We start from the raw sequence: 18,461 nt of genomic DNA on the forward strand, positions 1-18,461 counted from the left end.
CTATTAAATTTCCTTTCTTGGGCAACATTTTGTTTTTATTAGAGTTAATAATTGCCATTCCCCCCCCCACCCCTTTGCTTAGTTTATCAAATACTTACCACAAGTTCATCCCAAACAAATACAGACACGGATATCATACCAATATGTTCACACATGTTAGGGAATTTTAAAGTTTTGGCTGTTTTTTCTCAAAGACATTCCCCTCCTGGAGTCCTCTGTTCTCAAAGTTCAATCCGAACTGACTGTTCTCTAGGCCTGCTGCACAGCTGTAGCCCTAGAACTTTCTTCTCTCCTCTGTTAGATCCCCTGTCTCCTCACCTTCCTTTGTTTTTTCATTTATTCTCTCTTTCCATGGTACATATACTTCAAAAGCTTCCTGAGAAAGGGTGTATGGGAGGTAAAAATTTTAAGACCTGGAAATGCCTTTATTCCACCCTTAATACTGTACACTTTATACTTGATAGTTTGGCTAGGTATAGAGAACAAGGTTAGAAACAATTTTCCCCACAGAATTTTCAAGGCATTGTTCTATTGTCTTTTAATTTTCAGTATTGCTGACTAGAAGACTGATGCCATTCTGATTTTCTGACTCATTGTTTCTAACTTTTAAAAATAAATACAATTTTAAAAGAATCTTTTCTTTATCCATATGTTCTATAAGTTATGAACCTTGAGATAAGTCACTCTTTCTTGTTTACTGAATGTTTCTTTTTTAAAAAAATTACATCCTATTATATTTCATGGATACTACCTTTTAGATCTCTGTGAATACTACACATATTAAAAAATGTTTTCTTCTTTTCTCTGCTTTGTCTCCTGTGAGTTCCTTTTTCTTTTCTTTCCTTTTTTTTTTTCTTATTTGTTCATTGGTGGTTTTCTTCAAGTGTCTGGTGATTGTTGGATTACTATTCATACTTAAGAGTTAAACTAGTGACTGGAAGCTCTGAGAGCTTCATGATAGGATGATAAGACTTGGCTGATTACTGGGCGTCTCTCAAAGGTCAGGATGTGTACATTTTCCCCGGAGAATCTTCCAGTCTCCTTCCTGAGGGTTATGGAGACTAGTTCCCAACATACTGCATGGGAGTCGATGGGGGAAGGAGTCTGGGTACCTCACCACTCAATATGGAGACTTCCATTTACTCCTATTTGCAGTATGGCACCTCTTTAGATCAATCTCTCATTCAGTGTCCATTATAATCCTAAGAATTAAGTATGAGCATTATCTCTATTTTACTGATGAAGCTACTGAGTCTTATAGATTTAACTAATTTGTTCACGGTCTAATAACTAATAAATGATGGAGCCAGGAATGGAAACCAGATCCAGAATCCAAAATTGTATACTGCCTTTTTTCATGAAGAAAAACACGTTTTAAAAATGTTTACTCAGAAAATGGAAGAGGAATGGATTTTAAACTATGTCACTAGATTTATGATACACACTCATTCCACAGATAAGCCTTTAATACAATTAAACGTTTCACAGATCTTAGAAACTCAGGGCATTAAAATAAATAAGAAAATTTAAAAATGATGTGAAAATTAAATTAAATGTAGGAAAAGATTTTAAGAAATTGAAGATCAGATGCCAAAACAATTTCAATTGGGGTTTTGTAAATATTAAACCACTATTGCTAATAAGGTGTGCTAGCCTTCCTCAGTCTTACTGATTGCTTTTGTCCATCTGTTGTGCCAAGAATGGATGATGCACCAACATAAACAAAGGCCTACCAAAGAAACAAGGTTGAGGCTTTCTGGTATAATTAGTAATTGGCATACCAAATGCCTGTGCAAAGACTGTGAGAGAGAAGTATACCTCTGAAGTATACACTTAAAGGGTAATCATTGTTATTATTCAAGAAACCCACTAGCTAAAAATCAAACACATTGTCAACAGACCTTTACCAAGCTCCTGGATGAATACGGAACAGACCTTGTATATACAGAGAGACAGATACAAAACAGATCATTATAATACAATACGGAAAGGTAGAGGTATTGCACATAGAATGTCATGGTAGAGGGAAGAAACGTGTGGCAGAGAAACATCTTCTTTTTCTCTGGAGGAGACAATATCTGAACTGAGTCTTAAGGAGTGAGTGGGGTGATTAGGAGACGAAGAGGAAGGACATCCAAGCCAGAAGGAGCAGAAACAGATAAATCCAAAGGCAAAATAACAAAAACAAAAACTGGGGTGCTGGGGTAATTACGAACACATAAAGACATATAAGCTTCTACTATGGAACAGAAAAGTGGTGCATTTACACTCGAACTATTTTTCAACTATTTTAAAATTCTGTTTGTAAACTTAGGAACATATCCTTGAAGGCTCATAGATGCCAAAAGCCACACAGGCTGGTATATTTTCATTACAATTAAAGATAACTGTTACTTTGCTTTTTTCCTTAGGTTTTTAATGTTCCAGAGTCCATAATTCAAACCCCCTCATCTTGCCCCTCTCTTACAGAGGACAACACTGGCCCTAGAAGAATGGCTTCTTACCCATTCCCAAAGGCTGGAATTGCCATTTTCCTAGTGAAACTTTGTCTTATGTTACCAGTGACTATGCTCTCCAGAGTGTTAAGACTGGGAAATGTAGAGCAACTTATAATGGAGATGTTAACTTATGTTCTGCTTTTCTTCTTGTTTAACAAGACTGCAAACACTGCAGAGAGGTCATGACCCAGGGAAGTTCAGGCCTTGACTTGTTGGCATCATCTTTAAGAAAACACCGAAAACATTACCAAATAATTAAATTGTGCTGGGTCATTCTGTATATTAATTAGTGGTAATACTCGTGAGGACGCTTTACCATGAAAAACCAGCTCTGAATATATTAATATCATAAATCACACTGGAGAACATCTTGGAGAAAAAGTTGCCAGCAGCATGAAATGAGAAGGCCAGCTTTAAAAATAAAAGTAGAGCTTAACCCAGAAAGAGAAATCCAACTACTAGTGGCTACTAGTCTGAGTCTATAACGCCAAAACATGCCCCTTGATGGAAAGAAAAAAAGCTGAGCGACAACTTACTTGGAAAAAATTGTTCCCAGCATACTCTTCACTGAGATTTTCTAGTCCTGATGCAATAAAGAAAAGGCCTAAATAAAACGACTATCTGCCAATCGGATTATGATAAACATTGTTCCAAGGTTAAATAAGTATTAGTTAACTAATTCTTAGTACCATAAGAAGCAACTCAGGTGAAAACATTACCATGAAAAAGGCAGGGCTCAGTCAGGTGTTGATCCTTCAGAAAAACCACTTCTTTACATGATGAAGAATGAGCCAAGTACTAAGCAGTATCTAAGCCTTTTGCCACACAAAGGACTAACCAGATAATCCACACCCTTTCATAGGTCCTGCCCATTGATTGGCCCCAATAAACTGATTTGCAACAAAAGTTCATGTGGAAGAAAGCTTTTTTTTCCCTCCCTTAAATAAAAATGCCACCAATATAATACTGCAGTGAAATGGAAGGGCTGATTTTAACCTGCTAACAAAAGTAAAGTCAGTTATGCAGTAAAGAAAGGCCAATTATTTCCATATCATTCAATGCTGAGCAAGGGCAATACACCCTTGCTAAGAAGAATGAACTGTGAACAACTGGAAACCCTGAAATGGATTAAGAAGTGAGTGTGCCGGGGGCCTTAAACTTTATTTTCTCGTTGTTAGAATTTGAGGCTTTTGTAAACAAAAGTGAAATTTTTCAGAATTCAGAATTTATAAGCCAAGTTAAAGATAAAATAGATTAGTTGATCAGACCATTAACATGAATTGACTCTGTTCAGGTATTTATGGAATTATGAGATTCAGTTTGTGCCTCTAAAGTGAGTACAGTCTGGCTGGGGAGACCAAGTAAATATTCAGGGACCACTGCCAAGTAACACACCAGCAAACACCAATGAATAATGGCTGAGGGGACACAGCTTATGGGCACAGCTTCACTGGCATGGGGTCATCCGGGAAGATTCCTACAGTATCATAGAGACACTGATGAAGAGGAGGCCCTGGAGGAGAAGGGACAGGCCTTCCATGCTCCTAATTCCCATGTGGGTGGTGGAGGCAGCTGAGCCAGAGCCCTCAGGGCTGAAAACGAAGTCTTTTTAGAGAGATGGGGAGTAGGCAGCGGACAAAAGGAAGACTCAGAATGCCAAACTAGAAAGGAGATTTAGTATAAAAAGCAACAGGAAACTAAAGAAGGTGCTGGAGGAGGAAGAACTGTGATGACGAGAAAGATGATCCCAGCAGCTTCATGCCGGGCAGTCGGCAGCCTGTGAGGGGGCTGCTGTGGGAAAGACGGCTCTGAGAAAGGGTCTCAGAGTGAGCGCACCTGGGAAGGGTCGGCGCCTCGTCATCAGTGATGCACACACGTGCCTTCCATTTCAACGCAAGCCCAGGGTGGGCAGAAAGCAAGGGAGGAGAGGCAAGTCCCCTGATGGACAGGTGGCTTGGTACCATACAAAAAGTACAGGCTCCACCATTCATAGCTGAGTGATTTGGGCTAGATTACTGAACTTCTCAGCACCTGTTTCATCCTCAACCATAAAAACGGGATTAAAAAATCCTACCTACTTGTCAGAGTAGAGCATGAAGTGAGAATGTGTGGGGGAGGGAGGCCTTTGCCATCACTGTCAGAGGAGGCAGGAGTGAAAGGAAGTGAGAGCTTGAACGATGGTCTTGAGAGGAAGCTGAAAAACTGTCCTCTGCCTGGGATGTCAGGAATCTATGACATCGGGTTGGGTGGGCGAGCAGTGGGGCACCTGAGAATTCCTCTCTTCCCAACAATGCACGGCACTGGCCGCAAATGATGCCAAGAGAGTGCATTCTCCCAGAAGGCCAAGATTCACTCTGCGTTAGGGGGAGATGAGCGCGCCGATCTTCAGCTTAACGACAGTTAGTCAAGGCCCAGACGAGGCCTGAAGCTAAAGATCAAACGCCCCTCAGAAGCAGCCGTGACAGCAGGTTGAGAGTGAGGGGCCTCGGTGAGAGGCAGGGACTCTGAGGAAGAAATCAGCTCAGGGCAGAGGATGTGAAGCTTTTCTGGTAAGAGGTGCTTCAGTTTGTCACACTAGCTTCATTCTTGAAATGGGAGTAATGTCTGATATTTTAACTTAGTTTGTTATTATTCAGTGCAGATTAAATAAAAAATTCTATCCACCATAGAGCTTATACAACTTTACCACTGCATTTATTTGCAAGTCTGAATCTTGTTTCTAGCTTGTCAGCTCCCTGGGGGCGGGGCCATGTTTTATTCATCTCTGTCCTTGCAGGTCTTTAGCACAGCATGCCTGGCACACAGAAGATACTCTGATGTTCCCTCTACCTAGAATGCTCTTCCCTTATACATCCACATGGTTCTCTGCCTCAAAGTCAGGGCTCTGCTCCGGTGTCACCTTTCCCACAAGGCCCACCCCCCCCCACCCCCGCTTCATCTCCCTTTATCCTGCTCTTTCCCCCCACAGTAGGATCACCTCTTAACATACTATATACTTTACTCATTTACTGTCTTTACTTATGTATTCTATTTATTGCTGGTCTTCCCTCATAAGGACAGGACTTGTGCCTGTTTGGTTTCACTGATGGATCCAGGGCTAGCATAGTGCCTTGAACATAGTGACAGGTTGATACATTTGTGTTGAATGAATGAATGGTGACCTCAGTGTAGGTTTCAAGGGCTGCAGATCACTCCTTCCTTGTTACACGTCTCTTCTGGCCCTGAATAATGCACACTATACCAAATGTTCAACAGGAAAATAACTACCATTTCAGAGTCTATACATCTGAGCCCCAAGTGTTGCATACTATGATAACAAGTCAACAAGTTTTAAAGAAAACAATCCAGAATGATCAGCATGTATGCTTCATTTACAACATAACTAGATGCAAAGGATGTCATACCGCTTTCTTTTAGCTAATCAATTGATCGTCAATAGTTAAGCTATTCATAACTATTCATAATACAGACTTCTCTGACAGAGAAAAGATAAGACTCATTAGAAGCCATTAATTTAAGCTAGCGAGATAACTATCATTAAGCATCTCCTACAACTCTTGGTTTCCCCAAATCAAGGGAAAAATTTGACTACTATTAAAAACAACCAGAAGTCTGGACAGCAAAAGGAGAGGAATGGGGCCTCTTTGCATATCCTGCATGCATTTGATTTCTCACGCTCAAACGTCTGTAACTTCTTTTTTTGGTAGTTAAATGTTTAAGTTGAATACCAAAGGAAGGATGTTTCAAATAAATCATGTTACAACTAGGCAGACAACTACATTGAAACTCTCCATTAGATTTTACCCTGAAGCAAATTCTTGGCCTACTGTCTTTGTAACCATCCTCCTGGTGCTGTAGGCAGGACAGAGGACAATAAAGAGGGGGAATTCATAATACATATTGAATATGAAATGAGGAACTTCACCCCAAATAATTTTTTAAAATTACTATAGGCAAGAGCAGACCACTCTGAGATATTAAAGAATATTCTAGTACCAGTTTGTGAAAAAGACATGGAATCATCAGATTTTATACTCGGAGCCTCTCTGAAAGCTTGCCTAGTTCTCTCCTCCTCCCTCTCCTCTCCTGGCTATTTTGTAGGTGAGAAACGGGGGTAAGATTTTACATCCAGGGAGGGAGCTGAAACCAGAGTTCAGGCCTCACCGATATTCCCACTATGCTTTGCTGTCCACTCTTTTTTTTTTTTTTTTTGCGGTACGCGGGCCTCTCACTGTTGTGGCCTCTCCCATTGCGGAGCACAGGCTCTGGACGCGCAGGCCCAGCGGCCATGGCTCACAGGCCCAGCTGCTCCGCGGCATGTGGGATCCTCCCGGACCAGGGCACGAACCCGTGTCCCCTGCATCAGCAGGCGGACTCTCAACCACTGAGCCACCAGGGAAGCCCTGCTGTCCATTCTTATTTGTGTAATTTTTAACTTATATCAGCAATGGCTGATCTCTTAATTATGAGTTAGATATATCACCTAGAAATTACGACCTCTGAGCTCTTAGGAGAAAAGGTTAAATAAATTAAGAAAATAAAGACGTACTGATGTACGGTATTCTTAGTGCCCAGTTTTGTAGGTGCTCTCTCATTAGAAACGTAACTAAGATGATCACTGACTCATCAGCAAATCCAAACTCTTCCACCTGGCACCCACAGTACACTTTCCCTCCCTCCCTCCGCTTTTAGCTGAGATGCCCAAAAATGACCCCTGTGCTCTGATCAGTTCAATTCTCTTCTTCTTTCTCATTTAACTTCTACCTCTGTGATTTTTATCCATAGCATTCCTCTTTATTAAAATGCTTTCCAGAGTTTTCTACCAGTTCGCAATTATCCCTTATGTTCAAGATATTTCAGAACTTGCCTTCTCTCCACATTCTGCCCTCCTTTAACCCTACACAACCCAGTTTGCTCCTTCAGGCTCCACCCTCTCTGAGCATGGATTCAATGTGCCCAGTAAAAACACCTCATTTATCTGGAGGCCAATTTACTGAACAATTTCAACTATCTAGAACATAGCCAAGAACCAAGATACATGCAAAATTCTCTAACTTCTAGAACTGAAAAAACACAATAAATTGAGGTTCAAGTGACTACTCACAGGTAGTACCAACTTATCCACTGGGCACAGCGGGCACAGGGGCAAGGGCCCACAAAAATATTCTAATTTCTTCTAAAATCAGAAGAAAAATAAAAGAACTTTCAGGTTGAGGAAAATGTTTTAAATTCCAACAGTTGGAAAATAAAAGTTTAACATTTTCTTTATGAAGAAAGGGATCCACGGAATTCACGACATGGCCCTGCTGGCAGGAAGCTCCTCTGCCTCTCATCAGAGTCTAGTTGCTCTCGCTTTACAGACAACTCAAGGGTCCTGGAGGTTGCCTTTCTTAGCTCACAGCTAAGAAGCAGCAAATTAGACGAGGGGGAATTGTCAGAGGCAGGCAGACTGACACAACTGACTTGAATTCCTCAAGTAAAAGCTGATAGCAAAACCATTAAAAACAAGAAAAAGTACAACAAACTCAAAAAAACAGGGCACACTAGGTCTACTTAATGACTCCCAGGGCAGAGTCCTCTACATTCCAATAGTTCTTGCATAATCGCCATGTGATTATGGTTTGTAATGAAGATCCTTATTCATTGACGTAGTGTTTATAATACTTTGCTTCAGACACCAAAGATGTATGTAGCATTTCTTTCCTTTTAAAAAAGGCTAAAGTATAACAGTAATTAATATTTAAAGAGGTTCAGCTTCAGTCATTTCGGAAAAATGAAGCCTTTGATTTCTTACTAATTCCTATTCTTCCCTCCAGTGAAACTGAAGATGCCATATGAAGCCTAAGATAAGTAACTGTACACAAAACGTATCCTTAAATTCCCAAGTATCAGTTAGTATGTAAATAATAAAAATGTGCTAGTTCTGGTGCAGGCATATCCTTCACCATCTCTGCCCACTGCTGCAGAGCTGGAATTCCTCAGCACAGCATAATGGTCCTGATCAATCTCCCTTTTACTCATCTTTCAAGACCAGGATCAAGAACTACTATTTGTGAAATACTTGCAGATTTTCTCGGGTAAAATGGACCATACTTTCCTCCATAGTCCACTGGAACCCACATAAGTTATAAAACTTAACTATTTACATCATCATGTTTACACATCTTTCTCCCTCACTGGATTGTGTCAGGGACGCTAGTTGGCCTGCATACAAAGAAAATAAATACCCCTCCTAGGTGGATGAATTAGAAAAAAGCAGTCATCTAGGTATATGTAGCCACCCTTGTCCCCATCTCCTAAAGCCCCAGCACCTTATATGAGTAAAAAGGCACCCCTTTTCCTCTTCCTCAGGCTGGGGTTGCCAGATAAAGCCCTGAGTATAGGTATGTCCCAAACAATGCATGGGATATACTTACACTAAAACATTATTTGGTGACTTTCTGAAATTCAAATTTAACTTGGCATCCTATATCCTCATCTACTAAATGTGGCAACCCTACTCAGCTGGGCAGTTACAGCCCACGTCAGGGTACACGGCTCACAGGGCGACTGGAGTGTGGGCTGGATGTTAACCCCCACTTGCCAGTTGACCTTGTGCACAGCTTGTGCCCAAACTGCGCAACTGAATAGGTGGTCCTGGATTATGAGCTCTTTGAGGGCAGGTAGCATGTCTTACTCATCTTTGTTATTTCTATAGTACAGAACAAAAGTTTATGAAATGTACATCCTAATAAAAGCATATAGAAAGAAATATTTCAAACTTGCATTTCAAAAGAAATATTTTTGGATAGAAGGAAACTTCTCATCTCCTTTCCATGAAGCTTGTCACCATCTATCCTGGTCAACCTTGGTCACATTGGCATTCAACCATCGTTAAGTTCAGCCTGGAAGCACAGCACTGAGCTGAATGCCAGGTGGGTGTCCAAGGACAACCATGAGAGTCAGGAGGCACTTACATACACACTTTTACTTGCAGGACCACAGAGTATCTTACAGACCAGACCTTAAATTAAATCAGCCTTAAAGAAAAAACAAGGCTAACAAAATATATTGCATACAGACAAGCTTAGATACAAAGGTAGATTCATTTAACGGTTATTGTTAGTCAAGCAGCAACTTAGTTGCAAAGGACTGGAATTTTGACAGTTATACTGCTGAGTTAAAAATAAAAATGACTGGGCTTCCTTGGTGGCACAGTGGTTGAGAGTCCGCCTGCCGATGCAGGGAACACGGGTTCGTTCCCCCATCTGGGAGGATCCCACATGCTAGGCCCGTGAGCCATGGCCGCTGAGCCTGCGCGTCCGGAGCCTGTGCTCTGCAACGGGAGAGGCCACAAAAGTGAGAGGCCCGCGTACCACACGCACAAAAAAAATAAAAAATAAAAACGACCGTATACACTTTAAGTTTTTATTTTTCCTGATTATAAAGTAACAAATGCTTATTGTAGAAAATGTATAAAATGTAAGAAATAATAAAGCAGAAAAACCCACCTACGATCTACCATCTAAGAGCAGCTGTCTTTAAGATGGAGAAATAATAGAACTTCCTTTAACTTTTGTTTTTCTCTTCATTCTTTTCAAAAATTCCTTTTTTGTACATTTTAAAATGAATATCAGCTAATAGAATAATAAATGCATTAAAATATTGGGAGGATGAGCTCAAACTTTATTTTCAAAATTTTGAGGCAATCACAGAAAACAATTTTGGCATATTTCCTCCAGTCCTTTTTTCTTCATAACTGAAATCACACTTAGAGAATAACTGAGGATTAAGTGGAAGGTGATCTGATCCTTAGGCAGGCAGTTTCTGACACGGGCCCACTTTATATAGATAATGGATCACTAGCAGGGCGGCCACCAAGCTTTTCATCTCCCTGCTCTGGCTGGTATTTCTCCCTGTCCTCCCTTCCCATTATTACTCCTTACTTGGGGAACTGGCACCCTTCTTCCACCCGCTCCAGGGCTGGCCCCAGCAGGGTCTGTAGGAGCCCGATGGCTGGCAGCTAGAGGGAAAGGAAGCTGTCATTCCCGCTGACATTTCTAGGGCTGGCTTCTTCCGCAGCAGCCACCTGGAGCCTAGCTCCTTTGATATGGGTTGGTTACTTTGTTGGTTTTACATATTTTTTGTGTGAGGAAAGACAGAGTCAGAATTTTCTTTACAGTGAATAATAAACTAACAATTGAGTTGTGATTTGCAGTTTACAAAGAACTATAATCAACATTTATCTTATTTAATTCTCACGATCTAAATATTAGTTAAATATTACTACTGTTCCCATTTTACTATGAGAAAATCGAGGCTCAGAAATTAAGTGACTGAATTCAAGTTCACGTCTTCTAATTCTAACTCCTGAGCTCTTATTTACGCTGCCAATGCCATTCTACACATAGACTCACCATCTTCAAGATATCCATTCAACAAATATCATCATCTATGTAGCCTAAATAGGTCTGCAAAGAGAGAGAGAGGGGAAGAGAAGAAGAGAGGAAGAGAGGGAGGAAGGAAGGGAGGAAGGAAGGAAGAGGAGAAAGGGAAGGGAGGGAGGGGGGAGGGAGGGAGGAAGGAAGGGGGGAGGAAGGAAGGGGGGAGGAAGGAAGGGGGAGGAAGGAAGGGGGGAGGAAGGAAGGAAGGAAGGAAGGAAGGGGAGGAAGAGAGAAAGAGAAAGAAAGAAGGGAAGGGAGGGTCTAGGCAGATTGTCTGGAGCTTTCCTTGTGAAAAGCACTCTTGACATTTGCCATTCCCCAATGTGAGAGGTAAGCAGGATTGTCAAGATGAAAACGTGGTTACAGACCAAGCTGTGACGAGAAAAGATCAAGGCCTTGTTCCATCTACATTCCAATAACCATCAGGAATACTGACAGATTGTTTTGGACCCTTTGTAAGGTTCCCCTTATTGGTTCTTCTCACCCAATAGTTGTTATGTCATATAGTATAAACCCTTACGGATCTTCAAAGATCTGTGTATTTGTTTTGGGGAAAGGTAGGTAGAAGAGAAACTGTGAAATGCTATCCTGTTCCACCTTAGATTAGAAAAAGAGGTGAACTTTAGTCACAAGCAACAGGTAGCTACAGGGAAAAAGGAGGGCCAGTCCCTGGAGGCTAAGGACAAGTGTAATGGGTAGTGTACTTGGGATCCCACAATGGCCACAATCCCTGGCTCTCTCTCTACTCCTCACGCTGTTGAACTCTGAAATTCCTGTTTCTACTTCATTCTCCCTTTTATAATAGGGATCTCCAATCCCCAGACCAGAGTATTTGTCTTAGGACTCAGGAAGCTTCTAAATTTCAGTGAATGGGCGATGGGGAAGCAGGGTGCCTTTACTTCTTTTTCCAGTATTGCAAATGAGAGAAGTTGAACTTGGGCATTCCAACTTGAAACACTGAACTCACTTTCCATGGAAATTTGCTATATACAGTTACATTCTTTAGTTTTCCTATCTTAAATGCTAAAGAGGTTCTGTGGACTATCTAAAGGCACCTCTTTTCTTAAAACAACAGCTGGGAAATACATTTCTAGTTCTATACAACAGCCTTAATAAAATACTAAACCCCTAAGAACTTTGAAACATTAAGAAAACAGGAAGAAACAGAATCTTAGATGTCAACCCCTAGGCTCCAAGCAATGGGAACATTCAAATCACGCAAGAGAAACATTCATCCTTTTTTAAGGATAGGACTTTATAAACTGATTCTTTACAAATGACATTCTCTGTGGAAACAGCATACTCCTACTTCTCAGTAACTCTATGCTTTTCACAATCAGGCATTAATACCTTATATCTGTGCAGCCCGCAGGTTTACACAGAACTTACATTATGTGAGTTGGCCGTCACTGTGGTAGGTAAGGAGGAATTATCTTCATTTTACAGATGAAGAAATAGACACAAAGGTATTAAGGGACTACTTCAAGACTAAAATGCCAGGGCTGTGCTAAGACTCAAACTCAGGTTTTCTGACTCCAAGTCCAATACAATGAGTAAGTTGTGCAGAGAGGATACTCATAACTAGATTCATGGCCCCATGGAACATTATGATGGTATAACCAACACTTTTCTAATGCTGATGTCAAGTCACAGTAATATATTTAAGGCAGTGAGAGGATATTTTGTCTCAGCACCATTAGCATTTTTCTATGATTAAAATTTAGATATTTAATTTTGAGCTACCTGAAAATGGTGTATGTGTGTATATATATTTATCTTATAATTTTTTGCATTAATTAATACATATTTTAGATGTGCTCTACTGAAAAACAAAACAAAAAGCCCTATTTTGAAAACATGGTTTTATTTAGCAGATATCTGCAGCAATGTTTCATGAAAGGACTCACCAAATTTCTTTCACTGTTTTTTCTTTTTTTTTTTTAACATCTTTATTGGAGTATAATTGCTTTAAAATGGTATGCTAGTTTCTGCTTTATAACAAAGTGAATCAGTTATACATATACATATGTTCCCATATCTCTTCCCTCTTGCGTCTCCCTCCCTCCTACCCTCCCTATCCCACCCCTCTAGGTGGTCACAAACCACTGAGCTGATCTCCCTGTGCTGTGCGGCTGCTTCCCACTAGCTAGCTATTTTACATTTGGTAGTGTATATATGTCCATGCCACTCTTTCACTTTGTCACAGCTTACCCTTCCCCCTCCCCATATCCTCAAGTCCATTCTGTAGTAGGTCTGTGTCTTTATTCCTGTCTTACCCTTAAGTGTCCATCAACAGATGAATGGATAAAGAAGATGTGGCACATATATACAATGGAATATTACTCAGCCATAAAAAGAAACAAAATTGAGTTATTTGTAGTGAGGTGGATGGACCTAGAGTCTGTCCTACAGAGTGAGGTAAGTCAGGAAGAGAAAAACAAATACCATATGCTAACACATATATATGGAATCTAAGAAAAAAAAAAAGGTCTTTCACTGTTTTTTGATGAACTTGAAATTGTTCTCTCTCTCTCTCTCTCTCTCTATATATATATATATATATTCAATTTACATAGAACTTTCTGAGATAACCTAGTAAGTAAAGTACACTTTTAGAGAATTTTTTAAACTATAGTAGCCATCTAACGTCACTGACTTAATAAATGAGAAAACTGGGCTACTAAACAGTCAGTCATCACACAGATTTTTTTATAAAGAAGTCCGATGCAGAAGTCAACACATCAGTGATTACAATTAATGTGTCTGGCAAAATTACTAAACCTCTCTCTTAAAGTGGTTATATATCTTCTTGAGTCATATTGTAGTCATTAGCCAGAGTTAATTTTGAACAGATAGACAGAGAGATATTCATGTTTAGGCCTGTGTGATTTGGAATCTCTTCCATTATTTGGTTATTTTGCTAAAGCAACCCAAAGACTGAACAGTTGCTTAATATCACCAAGACTCCTAATAACATATCCGAAGTAAGATTGCACTGAGATGTCATACAAGGATTACAGAAAAAGCAATCTTGTAGAGAGACTGGTGATCTTAAATTAAACCCATGGAGAAACAAATACGTCTGCCTGAGTTCCCATCAGGAATTTACTAACAGTCTTATTGTTAGTTATACCCTTCCCAGCTCTAAGCCCTACTTCTTTCTTATCAGGTAATATTCCTAAGTGCCAGAGCAGTAAGGAAGTGATTTTTTTCAACAACTTTATTTTTCAGCTAAAATTCTAACAACTGTCAGGTCCAAGTTCTACTTCAGTAATATTGCTATTAATTTAGAGTGATCTTCTTTTGTCAAAGTTTACAGTTTCCAAAGAACTTTCCAGCTGGCATGCTGCGAATGAATTATAAGTGTTCTAAGATACCAATTCTCGTCAGGCCTCCTTGGGAAGGCTGGGTGGCACTTGGCGTGGCTGCATCTCTGGCCAGCTGTGAACGGCCTCATCCACTTACCCAAGTACCTCATCAGATGTTATCATTTTCTACATGCCACGATATGAAAAAGGCTGGGAAGCACTGAAGTGAAAAAGGAGTGGTTCTCCATTAGTTACAAGGTTATTCTGGTACATATGGATGAACTCTTCCAAACTGATTTGCAAAAGTGTCAGGTAAACATTAAAGCAGTCAGGTTAATGGGCTTAACTACTCTCACACTTGTTGAGGAAACTGGAAGTCATGTCATTTTACAGCTGAGGAGTTCCTTTTCAGGCACTTTGTCTCCCAAAAAGAAAAAAAAAGAAGGTGCCAGAAGAGACCTATGAGGAAAATCATAAAGCCGCTGGTGCTGCAGTTTCCAGGAAGATTTACCTGGCCTTACTGCATTACTACTGCCTCTTCCTTGACACGAAGACTAAGGCTTTCATCCTCCTGATCCTGAAAGGCACATTCCCTTCGACTTCCATAAATCTGCAAAGCTTGAAAAGAGCCCCAGTGTCATCAAGCAAAAGAGCCGGCTTTAGGAATCTCACTGGAAGGAGGGGTGTCTTCAAGCCTCTCACTGCTAAGCCGGACATTTCCTAACACTGGACAAATTGTACGTCCAGCTCAGGGAGGGTGAACTGCAGTGGTCTTTTACCCTCCAAGCCAATTGTTAGCTTTTCACAAGAATCAGCAGGGAAGCACATGTGAAACCTCTGTGGTGATGGTGAGCACCCCCATGCCTTGTGTGACTCTGCATGTAGATGAAGCAGGCTGGGAGCTTTCTTAGCTACTGCTGCTGAGTTCTCAGAGCAGCCCTTTTCTGCGGCGTGGCTCCCTGCTGGGACAGCCCTTTTCAATTTTTCTATCCCCCCTCGATCTCTTCTCCTGCAGAACACAGGGAAACTTGATTGAAATAAAGACTTAGGGAACATGTTTTATTTTCTCCTGTTCAATCCATTTTAGAAAAGCTTTTAATTGGTTTTAAAAAGATGCTAAACAAAATGTGATGATGTTTTTCAGTCTTCATGAACTACAGATACCACTTTTTATACTTTCAAAGGGCTAATAAATCAATCATGAAATTAACTCTCCAGCTAAATTTAAAGCAAATCCACTGAATACTGGGTTCATTAAAAATCTATGCATTAACTTGGAAAAATTTAAAATTCAAAGAAAATTATCCTAGTAACTGAAATCTGACTTGAATTTTTAGTCCTACACTGAAAATCCAAGACCAAAGCAATCACAAAGGGAAAAAAGGAAGGCTTGTGAACCAGTTTTAATAAGCCAATTTACAATGAGGGAGGGGAGATGGGGGAGGGGGAGAAGTAGAAAAAAAGAATATCTTGATACATAACAACATAGTACCCCTGAAGGGATTCTTTTATTTGAGCATGTGCACACATGCACATACAATTTTTCTATGTGAAAGCTGAATTACAACAAATGCAAAACTAAGGATTCTGTGACTGATATGATTACTGTATTGTATGCATGTACAGTTCCTCTTTTGAAAGAAAAATGCCTACAACTTTTCTGTTTTCTTGACATGATAAAATAATAGCTTTCTACCAGTCTATGCATCTCTACAACATTCAGATTCATATACATTTAATATTTAATTGAAAACATCTGAAAAACCTACATGATAATGGTTTGGTAAAGTGAATGCTTCTACTTTAGAATGACAAATAGTCTTGACCCTGGATCAGCCTGAAAAATTTTCCCTTATTGTCCTGAGAGAATACAAACTAATTTAAAAAAGCAAGGTGGTACAGAGAAAGCATATTTTTATTTTGTTAAATATATGCCAACTAGAAATATTTTAAATGTTACCTTCTTCTGCCACTGATTCACTTATACAGCAGGTCATCTAGCAGTCCAGGTCAGAGTCACCAAATTCTGATTAAGGACAGGCTGGTATTCTCTTAAAAGAGAATCCCCACCATTTCCAATCACTAAGGCAACTACATCTATCTTCTACTTCTTACATGCTCCTATATCCTTCCTTTCCAATCCTTAGAGAAATTCATTCCACAGCCCTTTTTTAAGGATTCAACTCCTGTTTCTAAGATTTTTTCCAATCTGGGCCATGTATGTTGTATGCTCACTCCTTACCTCTAGCTCTGCATGGAATCCTCCTTTCATCATTTAAGCTTCTGACACTATCTATCTATGTATCTATCTATTGTAACCATTTTATCAAGATGTAACTCATATAACACACGGTTCACTGACTTAAAGTGTACAATTCAATGGTTTTTAGTAGATTGCACAGATATGTGCAACCATCACTGGAATCAATTTTAGAACGTATTCATCATCCCCCAAAGAAACCCGGCACCCATTATCAGTCACCTCTCATTCTCCCTATCCACCCCTCCAGTCCTAGGCAACCACTGATCTGTTTTCTATCTCTATAGATTTGCCAGTTCTGGACATTTCATATAAATGGAATCATACAATATGTAGTTGTTTGTGACTGGCTTCTTTTGTTTAGCATGTTTTCAAGGTTCATCCATGTTATAGCATGTATTAGTACTTCATTTCTTTTAAATGCCAAATAATACTCCATTGTATGTATATACCATAGTTTATTTTACTTGATGAACATTTGGGTTGTTTCCACTTTTTGGCTATTACGAATAATGTTGCTATGAATATTCATGTACAAGCTTTTGTGTGGATATATATTTTCATTTCTTTGGGGTATATACCTAGAAATAGAATTGCTGGGTCATATGGTAACACTATCTTTAACTTTTTGAGTTCTAGACTGTTCTTCAAAGGCTGCACAATTTACCTATTCCCACCAACAGTGTATAAGGATTCTAATTTCTCCATATGCATATCAATACTTGTTATTATCTGACTTTTTGATTATGGTAATCCTAGCTGATATAAAGTGATATCTCACTGTGGCTTTGATTTGCATTTCCCTGATGGCTAATGATGTTGAGTATCTTTTTGTGTTATTGGCCATTTGAACTTTACTTATTTTTGAATGTTTTCACTTTAGTCATATCTTGCCAAATATAAACTACAGCAATACTAAATACTCAATCCCACCAAAATGAGGGGACACTCAAAAAATATTTAAAAGTTTATATATATATGTGTGTGTGTGTGTGTATATATATATATATATACATATATATACATATATATATATATTTGAATAAGTTATTCATGAAGCATATCTGTATAAACCTCAGTGCCAGATGCTGTAAGATTTAAAAGCATAAGATAATGTTCCTTTCCTCAAGGGTGTTAACAATTATTTTTATAAAACAAAAAGTTATTCCTAAGTCTTTATTCAAGATTTTGCAAATCATTTGTCAATATGTTCTATTTATTTCTATTAGTATCTATTTTGGATTACAAATAATTCTCAGGGGATGTCTCTGTTTAAATCCATGTGTATAGTATTTAACAATGTAAAGGGATAAGCAGTTTAAAAAGTACCATTGAAAAATTATTCTTTCTTCTCTCAAATGGCTTGTAGCATAAATTATTTTTAGCTAAAAACCTGAATATTATAAGAAGTAAATTTTAATACCTGGGAAAAGTCTCCTAATCTTATAATTTTTTAAATGCTGATTTCATAAAAAGGATTTTTTGTGTGTGTGATATATATATTTTAAAAATTTATTTATTGGGGTTATTTTTATTCTAGAAACTTTAGATATATCTATATACATTAAAAAAATTTTTTAACATCTTTATTGGAATATAATTGCTTTACAATGGTGTGTTAGTTTCTGCTTTATAACTATATACATATTTTTTGAAGGAATCAGAAAAGAAAAAAATTCTCACTTCTCTAATTTCAGCTTCAATATAAGCTAAAACTCCAACTCCTGGGAATAACAGTTTACAGAAAAATGATTTGAAAAAATCCTTTCACCGTGCAAATATGTAGTAAATTTTCAAGGTTGTTGTATGTTTCTTTTCACTAGTTTAGGGAAATAAAAAAAAACCCTAGAAAGTCAAGACAAGTCCTTTACCTTTAGGCCTAACACATACACACATATAATTTTAACTGTTAAATTAAATATTAGATTCACCAGCTTAACACTAAATATTTTCCATACAGCTTAGTTTATAT

General features: G+C 38.9%; 1 protein-coding gene across 4 annotated transcripts in view; it reads right to left on the minus strand.

Annotated features, from left to right (window-relative positions):
* Positions 1 to 18,461, minus strand: part of NSF (N-ethylmaleimide sensitive factor, vesicle fusing ATPase) — a 157,235-nt gene that overhangs the window by 8,482 nt on the left and 130,292 nt on the right. Inside the window, exon 18 of one of the 4 annotated variants that reach the window (XR_009537688.1) lies at positions 10,424 to 10,500. The exons of the other annotated variants lie outside the window; for them this stretch is intronic. The gene's annotated coding sequence lies outside the window, so the exon portion shown is untranslated. The remainder of the gene's footprint in view (positions 1 to 10,423; positions 10,501 to 18,461) is intronic. 4 annotated transcript variants of the gene reach the window in all.

Source organism: Lagenorhynchus albirostris, chromosome 20 (assembly GCF_949774975.1).
Source record: "Lagenorhynchus albirostris chromosome 20, mLagAlb1.1, whole genome shotgun sequence".
Lineage (NCBI taxonomy): Eukaryota > Metazoa > Chordata > Mammalia > Artiodactyla > Delphinidae > Lagenorhynchus > Lagenorhynchus albirostris.